The sequence below is a fragment of the Giraffa tippelskirchi genome, chromosome 3, assembly GCF_054371585.1.
Source record: "Giraffa tippelskirchi isolate mGirTip1 chromosome 3, T2T-mGirTip1v1.2.pri, whole genome shotgun sequence".
Taxonomy (NCBI): Eukaryota; Metazoa; Chordata; class Mammalia; order Artiodactyla; family Giraffidae; genus Giraffa; species Giraffa tippelskirchi.
Window position 1 is genome coordinate 81,858,732 of NC_137277.1, and position 15,933 is coordinate 81,874,664.

Sequence of the window (15,933 nt, forward strand, 5' to 3'; positions counted from 1 at the left end):
TTGGTGATCAAGTTTTCACTTAAGAATTGAGGACCTGGTCTTCTCAGAGTAAGACCCACAGCTGGGTTGTCTATAGATGAAAGGTTGTCTACAGATGATTCTCTAGTCTTCTAAATGTGGAAAGGGTGATGTGCTTCTCTGTGTGTTTAAATGTTTATCACTTCATTTCCCCTATCTCAGTTATGAGCACGCACCCTAGAGTAATTCTGTCCTCCTCCCGAGAGGACATGTCATTGTACAGTATGTCCACAATGATGAAGTGACAAGGAAGCATTAAGATGACTTAAGTGGAAGGATCACTTGTAAGAGCTGCAGAAGTCAGATCAACTGACATGCAAAGAAATGCTGCCTGAAAGCAAAGCATCATTTAAAAAAAAAAAAAAATCTGACTTGTACCAAATCTTATTTGCGAAGTGAATTTTAAAATCATTTCAAAACACACAAGGTTTTCAAACGATGTTTGTTTTAGAGTACACTTGGCTTCTGGTCAAAAGCTGAAGTTTCGGTGATGCACAGTAACAATTGTAGTATAATTACTGGCTACAGAATACCAGGTGCCCAACCAAGCCTATTCTACCCACTTAAGAGAGCCACGCCAAGCAAAAATGCCCTGCCAAGCCATACCCAGAAGTTCCAGAGCTCAGCCTCTGTCACCAAGAAACAATTAATTCACAGAACAAAGCCATTATTCGGCACAACCAGGCGTTCTGTTGTGAACACCTTTTGTTAATACATGTTGAGAATTTGAACTTTCTCACAGTTAAGAGGCCTGCTTGAGAGAGAATTTAAACCGAGCCAGGCACAAGGTTGTTTTCTTTTTTAGATTTGTGATTTTTGTGTCTATGGGATCAAGACAGTAGGGAAATGCTGGCTTTGGGGTCCAAAGTCTCCCCTAGCTGTCATTTGACCTTAGGATTGTAGTGTTCTCTATTCTCGTGTGAAGAGATTGCTTTACGTCAAGGGAATGAACTGGAAAAAAAAAAAAAAAACAGATGAAACACAGGAGTGGTATAGGGAAGAAACATATTAAGAGACCTAGGGATGCACTTCCTCATGATATGTAAGGAAGCTATTTCCTAGGTTCCTGAAGCTATAAAAAGCCAAGTGAATTTGCTTAAGTTAATAAATTTTATTTAATTATGACGATAATACCACAGCAAAATGTTTTATGTTTCCTCTCTTTTTATTGCTTCCTGTTAGTTATTGAGAGAAGAAATTCAGTGTAACTTTTTTTGTACTCTGATAATGATGAGACTATTTCATTTGTTTCGCATACACTTCCCAATGTCTACGTCTGTGTGCGTATATAACTAAATTGAATAAGGTGGCTGCCTTATGTGGTTGCTACAAACACAGATGTAAGGCTAAAGGTGATGCCCAGTTTTATTACAGCAAAACTCCATCATTGAAGCCCTTTGCTAGGCTTTGGAGCTGATTGTTCTGTAGTAAGAGAAAAAGCAAAACCTTCAGTTCTCAGAATGACCTGAAAAATCTGTGGTATGAACCTTATTCTTCTTTCTGAACCCTGGGATGAGAATGAAGTTTTACCTTCAGCTAAAGTGATCAGTCTGCTTTGGTTTGTTGGTGTCAGGTGTCCTGGAACCAGGCTGGGTCTCCCAGGGTTCAGCTGACGGGCCTTGCATGCTTTTTCACCAGGAGTGACAGAGGTGGAGGTGGTGGAGCCATAGAGTGGACATCACTAGGAAGGGGGTGTGAGCCAGGGGCTGTCTGAACACCTGCCTGTCTTCTCTCTGCAATCCCTCAAGGTTGGTGCCTCTGCATTTCACACACAAGGAAACCAAGGAAAAGAGATAATAAGTTATTACCTGAACCACATGGAATTCCTGTTTTGGCAGGTCAAAAAAGGTCTAATATCAGCAACTTCATATGATTCTGCCTAATACTTGCCTAGTTAGTAGGTTGTGATCCCAGAGTTTGAACTCTTACCTACCCCAAAAATTATAGCTGCATATCTGTATTTCAGATGGCAGAACGGGGCTCTGAGCAGATGCACTCAAAAATAGTCTATCAGTAGACTATTTCCTTTCTTCTCTGGTCTGTGGTTTCAACTACTGACTTTATTCATGTCATAGTGTGAAAGTTAGCTGGAGACAGACAAGACTGGCCTGCCTGTGGCTATTGTTCTTACTGTGAAGCTGAAATAAGCCTATCAGACCAACTCTGTCAGGCTGGCGCCTCCAAACTACCTGCCTAAATATATCTTCCTCTCAGGATGGCACAGAGCCGGATATTCCATTTCCCAAGGTGAACTCCCACCATTATTAGAACCACTCAGCTCCAACCATATGCCTTCCTCCTAGAGCCATTGTTAAATTCGCTCAACCTCTCCTGTTAACACACTGATGACTAGTTTATCTTCAGATTACATGAACTCAGGGCTTGGATCAAGTAAATTTTGTTTGGAGCTGATGGGTAAGGTCAGGTGCCTGAGGGTGAATCATGGACTATTAGATGCAGCAGAAACATTAGAAGCTGTACTGGCCAACCCCAGCCTTTTACAGCCATGGTAACTGATATACAGGTACCCAAGTTTTGGCGGTCTTGATTGCAGAATGACTACATTTTGCCTTAGATTGAGGGGTTTCCTGGAGTGTGAGACTTGCTGTGCTTAAACAGGGCAAGTCCTGGACAAACCATGATGAGATGGGCCACTCTACTCACTTGGAAGCCCCAAACTCTTCAGCTTCTCTGGCAAGTCAGATGTGCACAGGGCCTTACAGCGAGGGTTCCACAGTTGCTTGGTACAGCTCAAAAACCCTGGGGTGGGGGGTAATGACAGCCAACACAAACTTACAGGGCACAGTTTAACCCAGGCTGGCTCCCCTGAACAGTCAGTCTCCTGCCTCCATGAACTTGGACACCACATGGAAGCAGTCCTGTGAGGTAAAGTTGTGTCTGCCTCATGACTGACTGACCTCTTAACCTCTTGGGCCACTGCATTTGGGAAGGCCGGTCAGATTGAGTCAGTCTCAGAAAATAAGGCTGTGGTCCAGTTTATTGACTTCATAGAGAGAGCCGCTGGGTCAGCCTCAGCCATGTGGTTCACAGCGCCTGCAAGGAGAGGGCCACAATGTTTTGTCTCTGCTCTGTGAGGCTGCCTGGAGGATGGAATGGAGAAGTGCTCGGGCAGGGAGATGGGTCAGCAGGGTGCCCCGTGCTACCACCACTTCCTCTTTCAGAAGTTTTGTCACTCAGAGGTTTTGAATCCTGCAATAAGCAGTTATTCTTGGCTAACTTTGGACTTTTTCCTTAAATGTCAAGCCGCTAATATTTAAATATTTCTTGGTTTTACTTCTCCTGGCCCATTTTGCCCCCAGCCCTTGGTTGCTTGATAGCTGTTTCCTTTACCAGGTCTCCTCCTTTCCATTCTACTGGGACACAGCCCATGCCCTGCACCTGAGGATGTGAGTGAAAGTCGCTCAGTTGTGTCCGACGCTTTGTGGCCTCATGGACTGTAGCCTGCCAGGCTCCTCAGTCCATGGGATTCTCCAGGCAAGAATACTGGAGTGGGTTGCCACGACCTCCTCAAGGGGATCTTTCCCACTCAGGGATCGAACCTGGGTCTCCCACATTGCAGGCAGATTCTTTACTTTCAGAGCACCTGGGGGTGAGAGGAGAAGGAAAGGGGGACACAAAGAAGGAGTAAGGCACAGATCTAAGTCAGGAAAAATCGTCAGATGGTCCAAGTTAGCTTCAACATTCTCTTTCCTGCAGGTGTTCCTTTAAGTTACTCCTGGATACCCCACCCCCCATTCCTACAGACACCTGCTGAGATGTACTTTTTTTATGCCCCACTCTTGTTCTCCACTGACACTGAAATGTCTTTCTTGGTGCCAAAGAATAAATTTACCGATAGGAAAAACTAGTCACTGTTAATGGAAGTTGAAGTCAAGTCAAGTCAGAGGCCAAGGCCACAAAAGTGACTCCTAACTATGACCTGTATAGTTAATACCCCTTTTGAGTTGTTAACACTTTAGTGAACTTGATGCCAGTGGAGGGATTTTGAAATTGGGAGAGAGGATGGGAAGCATTGTTGTTGTTTTTGTTGCTCAGTTGTGTCCAACTCTTTGCAACTCCATGGACTGTAGCCCACCCAGGCTCCTCTGTCATGGGATTCTCCAGGCAAGAATACTAGAGGAGTAGGGGAAGCACAAGTGGAGGATTATCTGTGATGAGAGTTGCCAGATTTAGTAGAGCAAAATACAGGGCACCCAGCTGAGTGTGAATTTCACATAAACAGAGAATAATTTTTTAGTATAAGGATGTCCCTTGTGATATTTATGATATACTAGAAATTATTCACTGTTTATCTGAAATTAAATTTAACTGGGTGCCTTGTCTTATATCTGGCAACCCTCTGAGCCACGAAGTCTCCTGAACACGCAGCCTGTGCAGTAGGAGGCCGGGATTGCTGCAGAGTTTGGAACAGTTTCCAAACGTTTGGCAGAGGGAAGCAGCCTGTCAGAGAGGGCATCATGTGGCACAGTCAGGTGAAATTGCTGCCCCCACTGCCAGGCCTGCTGATGTGTGGGGCATCTGAGGTAGGCCTGAACGGAATAGCCCTGGAGACTGGCCACGGTGCTGGTAAAAAAAAAGGGCGTGTTCAGCTGGGTCCTTCCCAGAAGATACAGTGTCTGGTTCCGGTGCTGACAACTGATGCATCTGATCCCCATCACACTAGAATATTATTTTTAGATCTGGGGAAGGAGTGACAAGGTTTTAAAAATAAGGTACTAGATACAGGGGGAAACTGTATTCAAGAAGCTCAATCCTAAAAGTAAATGTGAAAAAAAAAAAGAGAAGCTCAATCAGTCCTGACAATGAAATGCAGACCCTGGGCTTACTAACGTTAGATCTAGAAAAGGTTAGTACCAGCAGCTTTCCACGTATAATTGCCTAAGACTGAGACCCCACCCTTTTTGTTTTAGGCTGTGCCATGTGGCATGTGGGATCTTAGTTCCCTGAACAGGGATCAAACCCAGGCCCCCTCCACTGGGAGCTAAGAGTCTTCCCTGGTCCACCAGGGAAGTCCCCTTTCACTTTTTTTTTAATAAGCAAAGGCGATGCTACTAGCTTCAAGAAAACTGCTTTAGCCACCTATAAACATCTTCAGTTGATGAAGAGAGAGACTGTTTTGTTATCCACTATTGGTTTCTGTACAGTATATACCCTGTCTGATCTTCCAGACCTGACCTCAATCCTTCTGCTCTACACTGCTCTGTGCTCTCGGAAGCTGACCCTGAGGAATCCCTCCCCTTCTGTCTTCTTTTAGGACCAGCCAAGTGGAAGACATCAGCAGGAGATTGGAGGTTGAAGGACAGATGGTCAGAAGAATAGCTTTTTGTAGTTAGTGTTTATTAAAATGCTCATGATTTCAACCACTTGATAAAAAGCACTTGAAATAAGAAGAGATGAATATTTCTTTAATATGATAGAAAATATCTATGTCATTCCCAAGATAAGCATTCTGCTTGATGGGGAAATGCTAGAGGTAGGAATAAGACAGAAGGGCTTGCTACAACCATTATTAGTTAAAATTTTCCATAAGATACTAGCAATCATAGACAAAATAAAGACTTCAAATATAAAAAAGTGGGAAAGAAAAAAAATACTCGCAATGTGCAGATGATAAGATTTTATCTTGATAAGCCCAATAAAAACTATTATAAATAATAAGTTCAGTTCAGTCGCTCAGTCCTGTCCGACTCTTTGTGACCCCATGAATCGCAGCATGCCAGGCCTCCCTGTCTATCACCAACTCCCAGAGTTTACCCAAACTCATGTCCATCGAGTCGGTGATGCCATCCAACCATCTCATCCTCTGACATCCCCTTCTCCTCCTGCCCCCAATCCTTCCCAGCATTAGGGTCTTTTCCAATGAGTCAACACTTCGCATGAGGTGGCCAAAGTATTGGAGTTTCAGCTTCAACATCAGTCCTTCGAATGGACACTCAGGACTGATCTCCTTTAGGATGGACTGGTTGGATCTCTTTGCAGTTCAAGGGACTCTCAAGAGTCTTCTCCAACACCACAGTTCAAAAGCATCAGTTCTTCAGCGCTCAGCTTTCTTCACCGTCCAACTCTCACATCCATACATGACCACTGGAAAAACCATAGCCTTGACTAGACGGACCTTTGTTGGCAAAGTAATGTCTCTGCTTTTAAATATGCTATCTAGGTTGGTTATAATTTTCCTTCCAAGCAGTAAGCGTCTTTTAATTTTATGGCTGCAATCACCATCTGCAGTGATTTTGGAGCCCAGAAAAATAAAGTCAGCCACTGTTTCCACTGTTTCCCCATCTATTTGCCATGAAGTGATGGGACCGGATGCCATGATCTTAGTTTTCTGAATGTTGAACTTTAAGCCAACTTTTTCACTCTCCTCTTTCACTTTCATCAAGAGGCTCTTTAGTTCTTCTTCACTTTCTGCCATAAGGGTGGTGTCATCTGCATATCTGAGGTTACTGATATTTCTCCCAGCAATCTTCATTCCAGCTTGTGTTTCTTCCAGCCCAGCATTTCTCATGATGTACTCTGCATAGAAGTTAAATAAGCAGGGTGACAATATACAGCCTTGACGTACTTCTTTTCCTATTTGGAACCAGTCTGTTGTTCCATGTCCAGTTCTAACTCTTGCTTCCTGACCTGCATACAGGTTTCTCAAGAGACAGGTCAGACGGTCTGGTATTCCCATCTCTTTCAGAATTTTCCACAGTTTATTGTGATCCACACAGTCAAAGGCTTTGGCATAGTCAATAAAGCAGAAATAGATGTTTTTCTGGAACTCTTTTGCTTTTCAATGATCCAGCGGATGTTGGCTATTTGTTCTCTGGTTCCTCTGCCTTTTCTAAAACCAGCTTGAACATCTGGAAGTTCACAGTTCATGTATTGCTGAAGCCTGGCTTGGAGAATTTTGAGCATTACTTTACTAGCATGTGAGATGAGTGCAATTGTTCGGTAGTTTGAGCATTCTTTGGCATTGCCTTTCTTTGGGATTGGAATGAAAATTGACCTTTTCCAGTCCTGTGGCCACTGCTGAGTTTTCCAAATTTGCTGGCATATTGAGTGCAGCACTTTCACAGCATCATCTTTGAGGATTTGAAATAGCTCAACTGGAATTCCATCACCTCCACTAGCTTTGTTCGTAGTGATGCTTTCTAAGGCCCACTTGACTTCACATTCCAGGATGTCTGGCTCTAGGTGAGTGATCACACCATCATGATTATCTGGGTCATGAAGATCTTTTTTGTACAGTTCTTCTTTGTATTCTTGCCACCTCTTCTTAATATCTTCTGCTTCTGTTAGGTTCATACCATTTCTATCCTTTATTGAGCCTATCTTTGCATGAAATGTTCCCTTGGTATCTCTAATTTTCTTGAAGAGATCTCTAGTCTTTCCCAATCTCCTCTATTTCCTTTGCATTGATCACTGAGGAAGGCTTTCTTATCTCTCCCTGCTATTCTTTGGAACTCTGCATTCAGATGGGAATATCTTTCCTTTTCTCTCTTGCTTTTCGCTTTTCCCAGCTATTTGTAAGGCCTCCTCAAACAGCCATTTTGCTTTTTTGCATTTCTTTTCCATGGGGATGCTCTTGATCCCTGTCTCCTGTACAGTGTCACGAACCTCTGTCCATAGTTCATCAGGCACTCTGTCTGTCAGATCTAGTCCCTTAAATCTATTTGTCACTTCCACTGTATAATCATAAGGGATTTGATTTAGGTCATACCTGAATGGCCTAGTGGTTTTTCCTACTTTCTTCAATTTAAGTCTGAATTTGGCAATAAGGAGTTCCTGATTAGAGCCACAGTCTGCTCCCGGTCTTGTTTTTGCTGACTGTATAGAGCTTCTCCATCTTTGGCTGCAAAGAATATAATCAATCTGATTTCGGTGTTGACCATCTGGTGATGTCCATGTGTAGAGTCTTCTCTTGTGTTGTTGGAAAAGGGTGTTTGCTATGACCAGTGCGTTCTCTTGGCAAAACTCTATTAGCCTTTGCCCTGCTTCATTCTGTACTCCAAAGCCAAACTTGCCTGTTATGCCAGGTGTTTCCTGACTTCCTACTTTTGCGTCCCAGTCCCCTATAATGAAAAGGACATCTTTTTTGGGTGTTAGTTCTAAAAGGTCTTGTAGGTCTTCACAGAACCGTTCAAGTTCAGCTTCTTCAGTGTTACTGGTCGGGGCATAGACTTGGATTACTGTGATATTGAATGGTTTGCCTTGGAAACGAACAGAGATCATTCTGTTGTTTTTGAGATTGCATCCAAGTACTGCATTTTGGACTCTTTTGTTGACCATGATGGCTACTCCTTTTCTTCTAAGGGATTCCTGCCCACAGTAGTAGATAGAATGGTCATCTTAGTTAAATTCACCCATTCCAGTCCATCTTAGTTCGCTGATTCCTAGAATGTCGATGTTCACTCTTGCCATCTCCTGTTTGACCACTTCCAATTTGCCTTGATTCATGGATCTAACATTCCAGGTTCCTATGCAATATTGCTCTTTACAGCATAGGACTTTGCTTCCATCACCAGTCACACCCACAGCTGGGTATTGTTTTTGCTTTGGCTCCATCCCATCATTCTTTCTGGAGTTATTTCTCCACTGATCTCCAGTAGCATATTGGGCACCTACTGACCTGGGGAGTTCATCTTTCATTGTCCTATCTTTTTGCCTTTTCATACTGTTCTTGGGGTTCTCAAGGCAAGAATACTGAAGTGGTTTGCCATGCCCTTCTCCAGTGGACCACATTCTGTCAGACCTCTCCACCATGACCCATCTGTCTTATTATTATTATAAATAATAAGAGAATTCAGTAAATTAGAAGGATGCAAAATTAATATATAGAAACCAACTGATCTCACATATACAAACAATAACCTATTAGAAGATAGAAGGATAAAGGACATTATTTAAAGTAGCAACAAAAAAGAGAAAATACCTAGAAATAAATTTAACAAATATGCACAAGACCTATATGTAGAAAACTTAAAAGAAAAAAAAGGGAGGGGGGACTCCAAAAAAAGATTTGAACAAGTAGAAGACATAACTGGATAGGAAAATAAAAAATTGTTAAAGTGTTATTTATCTCAGAGCTACTTTAAAATTTTAACACAATTCCAATAAAATGCCAATTTTTTTTCCTTTTGAAGTTGACAAAATAATCCTCAAATTTATATTGGAGACAGGGGTAGAATAACCAGGAAAATTCTGAAAAGAAGAGAAATATCTGTGTGTGAGAAAAGGTCAGATGTTAAAACACATTATAAAGCCTCAGTAATTAAAACAATGTGGGACTAGTCCATAAATGAATATACAGATGAATGGAACAGATGAGAATGTTCTGCATGCATGCATGCTAAGTTGCTTCAGTAGTGTCCCACCCTGTGCAACTCTATGGATTGTAGCCCAGCAGGCTCCTCTGTCCGTGGGGATGCTCTAGGCAAGTATACCGGAGTGGGTTGCCATGACCTCCTCCAGTGGATCTTCCCGATCCAAGGATCAAATCCACATCTCTTATGTCTCCTGCATTGATAGGTGGGTTCTTTACCACTAGTGCCACCTGGGAAGCCCCAAGAGTGTTCTGATACAGACCCAGATAGATAAAGGAATTAGTATATGATAAATCACCAGGAAAAAGAGCAACTGTTCAATAAATGATATTGGTATAACTGAATAGTCATCTGGAATAAAACTGGATCCACACTTCACACTGTACAATAAAATACAAAGAAATCATATATTTCAGTGTAAAAAAAAATCATACTAAAATTACTAAAAGAAAACTATGAAAGAATTTCTTTATAACCTTGGAAGGTCTTTATAAATGTGACTCAAAATCCAGAAGCCAAAAAAAAAAAAAAAATCCAGAAGCCATTTAAAAATTTATAAATTTAATTATGTAAAAATTTAAAAAAATTCTGTGTGGATATATATATATAGCACCATAATTAAACAAACCAGGAAAAAGTATTTTCAAGTCATATTACAAAATACTAATATCCCTTATATACAGAGCACTACTAGAAATAAATAAGAACAAAAAAATTGACAACCCAATAGAAACATGGGGAATGGAAATCAATAAATAACTAAAGGGTTCTGGTACCAATTCCAATGTGTGTGTGTGTGTGTGTGTGTGTGTGTGTGGAGGGGGCAGATTATTATATCAACAAACTGACTGTCCTACAATTCAGCTAAGTTCTGACACTACCTACCCAGAGGTAACATTAGATCCGGCTGGTTAAGGGTTTAATCCAAGACTGTCCATTTTCCACTTCAGAGATCAATAGCAAGTCCAAGTTGTCACTTGCACTTCTAAAGAAGGGCTGTAGATTGGAATTTCCAATGCTCCCCTCTTTGGATTTGATTCATTTGGTAGAGTAGCTTACAGAATTCAGATAAATTGGATTACTTATTGGATTACTGGTTTACTGTAAAAGAAGATAACTCGGGAACAGCCAGATGGAAGAGATGCATAGGGTAAAGTATGGGGAAAGGTTGAGGAGCTTCCAAGCCCTCTCTAGGCTCACTACTCTCCCTGAATGTCCACGTGTCACCAATCCCAAAAGATCTCTGAACCTCTTCTTTTGGGTTTGTATGGAGGCTTCATTACATGGACATGATTGACTAAATTATTTTCCATTGGTGATTGAACTCGATCTCCAGCCCCTTTCCCCTCCCAGGACATGGAGAAACAAGTTCCAACCCTCTAATCACATCATTGGCTCTCCTGTCAACCAGCCCTCAATCTTAGGTGCTTTCTAAAAGTTGTCTTGTTAACATAACATAATACATGTTTACTGCTATCACCACTTAGGGAATTCCAAGGGTTTTAGGAGCTCTGTGCCAGAAAAACAAATATATATTTCTCATTATAAATCACAATATCATAACAACTCATAGAGAAGTTCATAAATATATGAAAAGATATTCAAATTCTTACATAAGATAAATGCAAATTAAAGCTATGCTGATATATAATTTTTCACATATCAGATTTTCAAAAATCTAAGTCTGATTGTCTTTGTATGACTGTAAATTGTAACAAGTCCGTGGAGGTTAATTTGACAATATCAATCAGTCTTATAAGCACATATACCCTTTGACTCAACAATCCCTTCTAATCTAATATATTCTATGAATAGATTTGACATATAAAATGATGTAGGTACAGGTTATTAATTGAAGCATTACTTGTAATACCAAGATTGGAAACAGTCCAATGACCATCAATACAATACCTGTTAAATAAATCATGAAGCATTAATATCTTGAGTTGGCAAAAAAATATGCTCAGTTTTCTTTCCATAAGATGTTATAGGAAAATCTGAATGAACTTTTGACCACCCAGTATAAGGGCTTCCCAGGTGGTGCTAGTGGTAAAGAGCCCACCTGCCAATATAGGAGACTCAAGTTTAATCCTTGCGTCAGGAAGTTCTCCTGGAGAAGGAAATGGCAACCCACTCCAATATTTTTGCCTGGGAAATCCCATAGACAGAAGAGCCTGGTGGGCTACAATCCATGGGATCATAAAGAGTCAGACTTGACTGAAGCAACTTAGCACTCAGTATACTAAGTGACTTCCTGGTCAGTTCAGTTCAGTTCAGTTCAGTCGCTCAGTCGTGTCCGACTCTTTGCGACCCCATGAATTGCAGCACGCCAGGCCTCTCTGTCCATCACCAACTCCCGGAGTCTACCCAAACCCATGTCCATCGAGTCGGTGATGCCATCCAACCATCTCATCCTCTGTCGTCCCCTTCTCCTCCCGCCCCCAATCCTACCCAGCATTAGGGTCTTTTCCAATGAGTCAACTCTTCGCATGAGGTGGCCGAAGTATTGGAGTTTCAGCTTCAACATCAGACCTTCCAATGAACACCCAGGATTGATCTCTTTTAGAATGGATTGATTGGATCTCCTTGCAGTCCAAGGGACTCTCAACAGTCTTCTCCAACATGACAGTTCAAAAGCATCAATTCTTCAGCGCTCAGCTTTCTTCACCGTCCAACTCTCACATCCATACATGACCACTGGAAAAACCATAGCCTTGACTAGACGGACTTTTGTTGGCAAAGTAATGTCTCTGCTTTTAAATATGCTATCTAGGTTGGCCATAACCTTCCTTCCAAGGAGTAAGCGTCTTTTAATTTCATGGCTGCAGTCACCATCAGCAGTGATTCTGGAGCCCAAAAAAATAAAGTCTGACACTGTTTGCACTGTTTCCCCATCTATTTGCCATGAAGTGATGGGACCAGATGCCATGATCTTAGTTTTCTGAATGTTGAGCTTTAAGCCAACTTTTTCACTCTCCTCTTTCACCTTCATCAAGAGGCTCTTTAGTTCTTCTTCACTTTCTGCCATAAGGGTGGTGTCATCCGCATATCTGAGGTTATTGATATTTCTCCCAGCAATCTTGATTCCAGCTTGTGTTTCTTCCAGCCCAGCGTTTCTCATTATGTACTCTGCATATAAGTCAAATAAGCAGGGTGACAATATACAGCCTTGATGTACTCCTTTTCCTCTTTGGAACCAGTCTGTTGGAATTCCAGTTGAGCTATTTCAAATCCTCAAAGCTGATGCTGTGAAAGTGCTGCACTCGATATGCCAGCAAATTTGGAAAACTCAGCAGTGGCCACAGGACTGGAAAAGGTCAGTTTTCGTTCCAATCCCAAAGAAAGGCAATGCCAAAGAATGCTCAAACTACCACACAATTGCACTCATCTCACATGCTAGTAAAGTAATGCTCAAAATTCTCCAAGCCAGGCTTCAGCAATATGTGAACCGTGAACTTCCAGATGTTCAAGCTGGTTTTAGAAAAGGCAGAGGAACCAGAGATCAAATTGCCAATATCCGCTGGATCATTGAAAAAGCAAGAGAGTTCCAGAAAAACATCTATTTCTGCTTTATTGATTATGCCAAAGCCTTTGACTGTGTGGATCACAATAAACTGTGGAAAATTCTGAAAGAGATGGGAATACCCAACCATCTGACCTGTCTCTTGAGAAACCTGTATGCAGGTCAGGAAGCAACAGTTAGAACTGGACATGGAACAACAGACTTCCTGGTAGCAGCTGGTAAAGAATCCACCTGCCATGCAGGAGACCCCGGTTCAGTTTCTGGGTCGGGAAGGTCTCCTGGAGAAGGGATAGGCTACCTGCTTCAGTCTTCTTGGGCTTCCCTGGTGCTTCAGATGGTAAAGAATCCACCTGCAATGCGGTAGACCTGGGTTCGATCTCTGGATTGGGAAGATCCCCTGGAGGAGGACATGGCCACTCACTCCAGAATTTTTGCCTGGAGAATCCCCACGGGCAGAGGAGCCTAGTGGGCTACAGTCCATGGGGTCGCAAAGAGTTGGACACGACTGAGCGATTAAGCACACCATACTAATGGAAAATTATACAGCTATAAAAAGATAGAAATAAAAAAGAAAGATAATGAGGATGTGCTCTATATTGTACTGATACAAAAAAATCTCCAAGATATTTAAGGAAAAATGCAAGATACAGAGCAGTATGCACTATCCGCTACATTTTGTGTGATAAAAAGAAAAAAAAATACATGTTAAGTGTATGCTTATATATACACAAGCTACTGTGAAATAATATCCAAGAGACCAGTAACAGTAGATTGGGAGGAGAAAAGGGGAGGAGCTCTAATGAATGGGAGACAGGGAAGGAAGAAACTGTCACATTTATAGTTTTTAAATATTTGAGTTATGAGTATACATTACTAATTCAAATATTAATATGTAAATAGGCCTTTCCCCTGGTGACGCAGTGGTAAAAAACTTGCCTGCCAATGCAGGAGACACAAAAGACGTGAGTTCGATCCCTGGGTTGAGAAGATCCCCTGGAGGAGGGCATGGCAACCCAATCCAGTTTTCTTGCCTGGAAAATCCCATGGACAGAGGAGCCTGGCGGGCTACCGTCCGTGGGGTCATAGAGAGTCGGACACAACTAAAGCAACCGAGTATACGGTGCTTGCTTAAAAATATCAAACAGTTCAGAAATACACAAGGTAGGAAGTAAACATTCCCCTACTCCTACACCTGCCTGGAAAATCCCATGGATGGAGGAGCCTGGTGGGCTACAGTCCATGGGGTCGCTGAGAGTCAGACACGACTGAGCGACTTCAGTTTCACTTTCACTTTTCCTTTTCATGCACTGGAGAAGGAAATGGCAACCCACTCCAGTATTCTTGCCTGGAGAATCCCAGGGACGGGGGAGCCTGGTGGGCTGCCATCTATGGGGTCGCACAGAGTTGGACACGACTGAAGAGACTTAGCAGCAGCAGCAGCACACCTACCACTCAGAGAAAAACCAGTGCCAACCATTTAGTCATTGAGAAGCAGGTAGGAAAGTTTTTTTAAAAGCATGTATTAAGCAAGGAAAGCATTACTTTGTGAGTCTCTGAAATCATGTAGTTGTGACAGTGCCAGCTCTGCTTATACCAAATATAAGTAGCTAAGATCAATGTTGATCTCCTTTTACAGGCTCATAGTGAGCCACTGGCTTTATATAGCGTATTCAGTCTCATATGTAGAATTGAGGTTGGAAAATATTTCTGAATTAAGGGCAATGTAAAAGTGAATAGTAGAGATCATTAGCTATTGGACCAAGTGTTATGTGGTTTTGAAATTAAGACATTAATATTTCAGCAAATGAAAATGTTTATGCAGTCTTCAAATTCTTGGCAGTAGTACCAGAGAATTTAGCCAGCAAGGACTCCTAAGTTACAAACATAAAGAGTTGCAAAGAACACTAAGAATTATTCCTTATTTTCCACTGCCATTATTAAAAAATATTTATAATATTTTCTAACTGGAATCTGACATTCCCTTATAATAAAGCAAAGCTCATGTTACAGACAGAGAAGGCAATGGCACCCCACTCCAGTACTCTTGCCTGGAAAGTCCCAAGGACGGAGGAGCCTGGTGGGCTACAGTCCATGGGGTCGCTGAGAGTTGGACACGACTGAGCAACTTCACTTTCGCTTTTCCCTTTCATGCACTGGAGAAGGCCATGGCAACCCACTCCAGTATTCTTGCCTGGAGAATCCCAGGGACAGCGGAGCCTGGTGGGCTGCCGACTATGGGGTCGCACAGAGTCGGACACGACTGAAGTGACTTAGCAGCAGCAGCAGCAGCATGTTACAGAGTCTCCTTCAAGGTCATGTTTGTTTGACTCAGAAAATTCCATGATGAGTAGAAAATGAATGTTACAATATCTAACAAAAAATGTACAAAAATGACATATACAGCCTGTCTATTTCAACATAAATACCAAGGTCTTAGCCAAACCAGCAGTTGATATTTTTAATTCATGTACTCCAATACAACACAACAAAATATTTTCTACAAAATACTCTTATACAATGTACTCTCTTTCCTGTCATCTTCTTATAAAAGCAGTGCTTTGATGTTGGAAGAAAATTTAGACATCAACAAGTCTATTCATGCAATCATTCATTCATTTAACAAATATTTATCAAGAGTCTCCCATATCAAGTTAAATAAAATACACTAGGGATAAAACAAAATAGCAAAGTCTCTAGCCCTTGAAGAGCTTAATTCTAAGCCAACTCCTTTATTTTCATTTTGAAGAATCTCTAGGTCTTCCCAGTTCAGACCAGTTCTTTTTTATTATGCCCAAATTTCAAACATTTATGAAAAGAACTTAATAGTTTATGTTTATAAATTGTCAGTGGTCTATTATTACTTCAGTGTTTTTCACATCCTAATTTTTTGGTTTAGGGTTATCATTTCATCTTTACAAGTAACTTTAAATAAATACATTATGCCAGTTAACTTCACAACAACCTTCATTTCACAGATGAGAAAAACGGATTCAGTAAGATAAAACAACTTTCCCAGAATCACACAGCAAGTTAAGTAAGTGAACCCAGATCTATCTGTCT

General features: G+C 41.6%; 1 protein-coding gene across 2 annotated transcripts in view; it reads left to right on the forward strand.

Moving 5' to 3' along the window:
- NFE2L2 (NFE2 like bZIP transcription factor 2) overlaps positions 1–15,933 on the forward strand; it is a 175,003-nt gene that overhangs the window by 111,114 nt on the left and 47,956 nt on the right. The gene's annotated exons all lie outside the window — the stretch shown is intronic.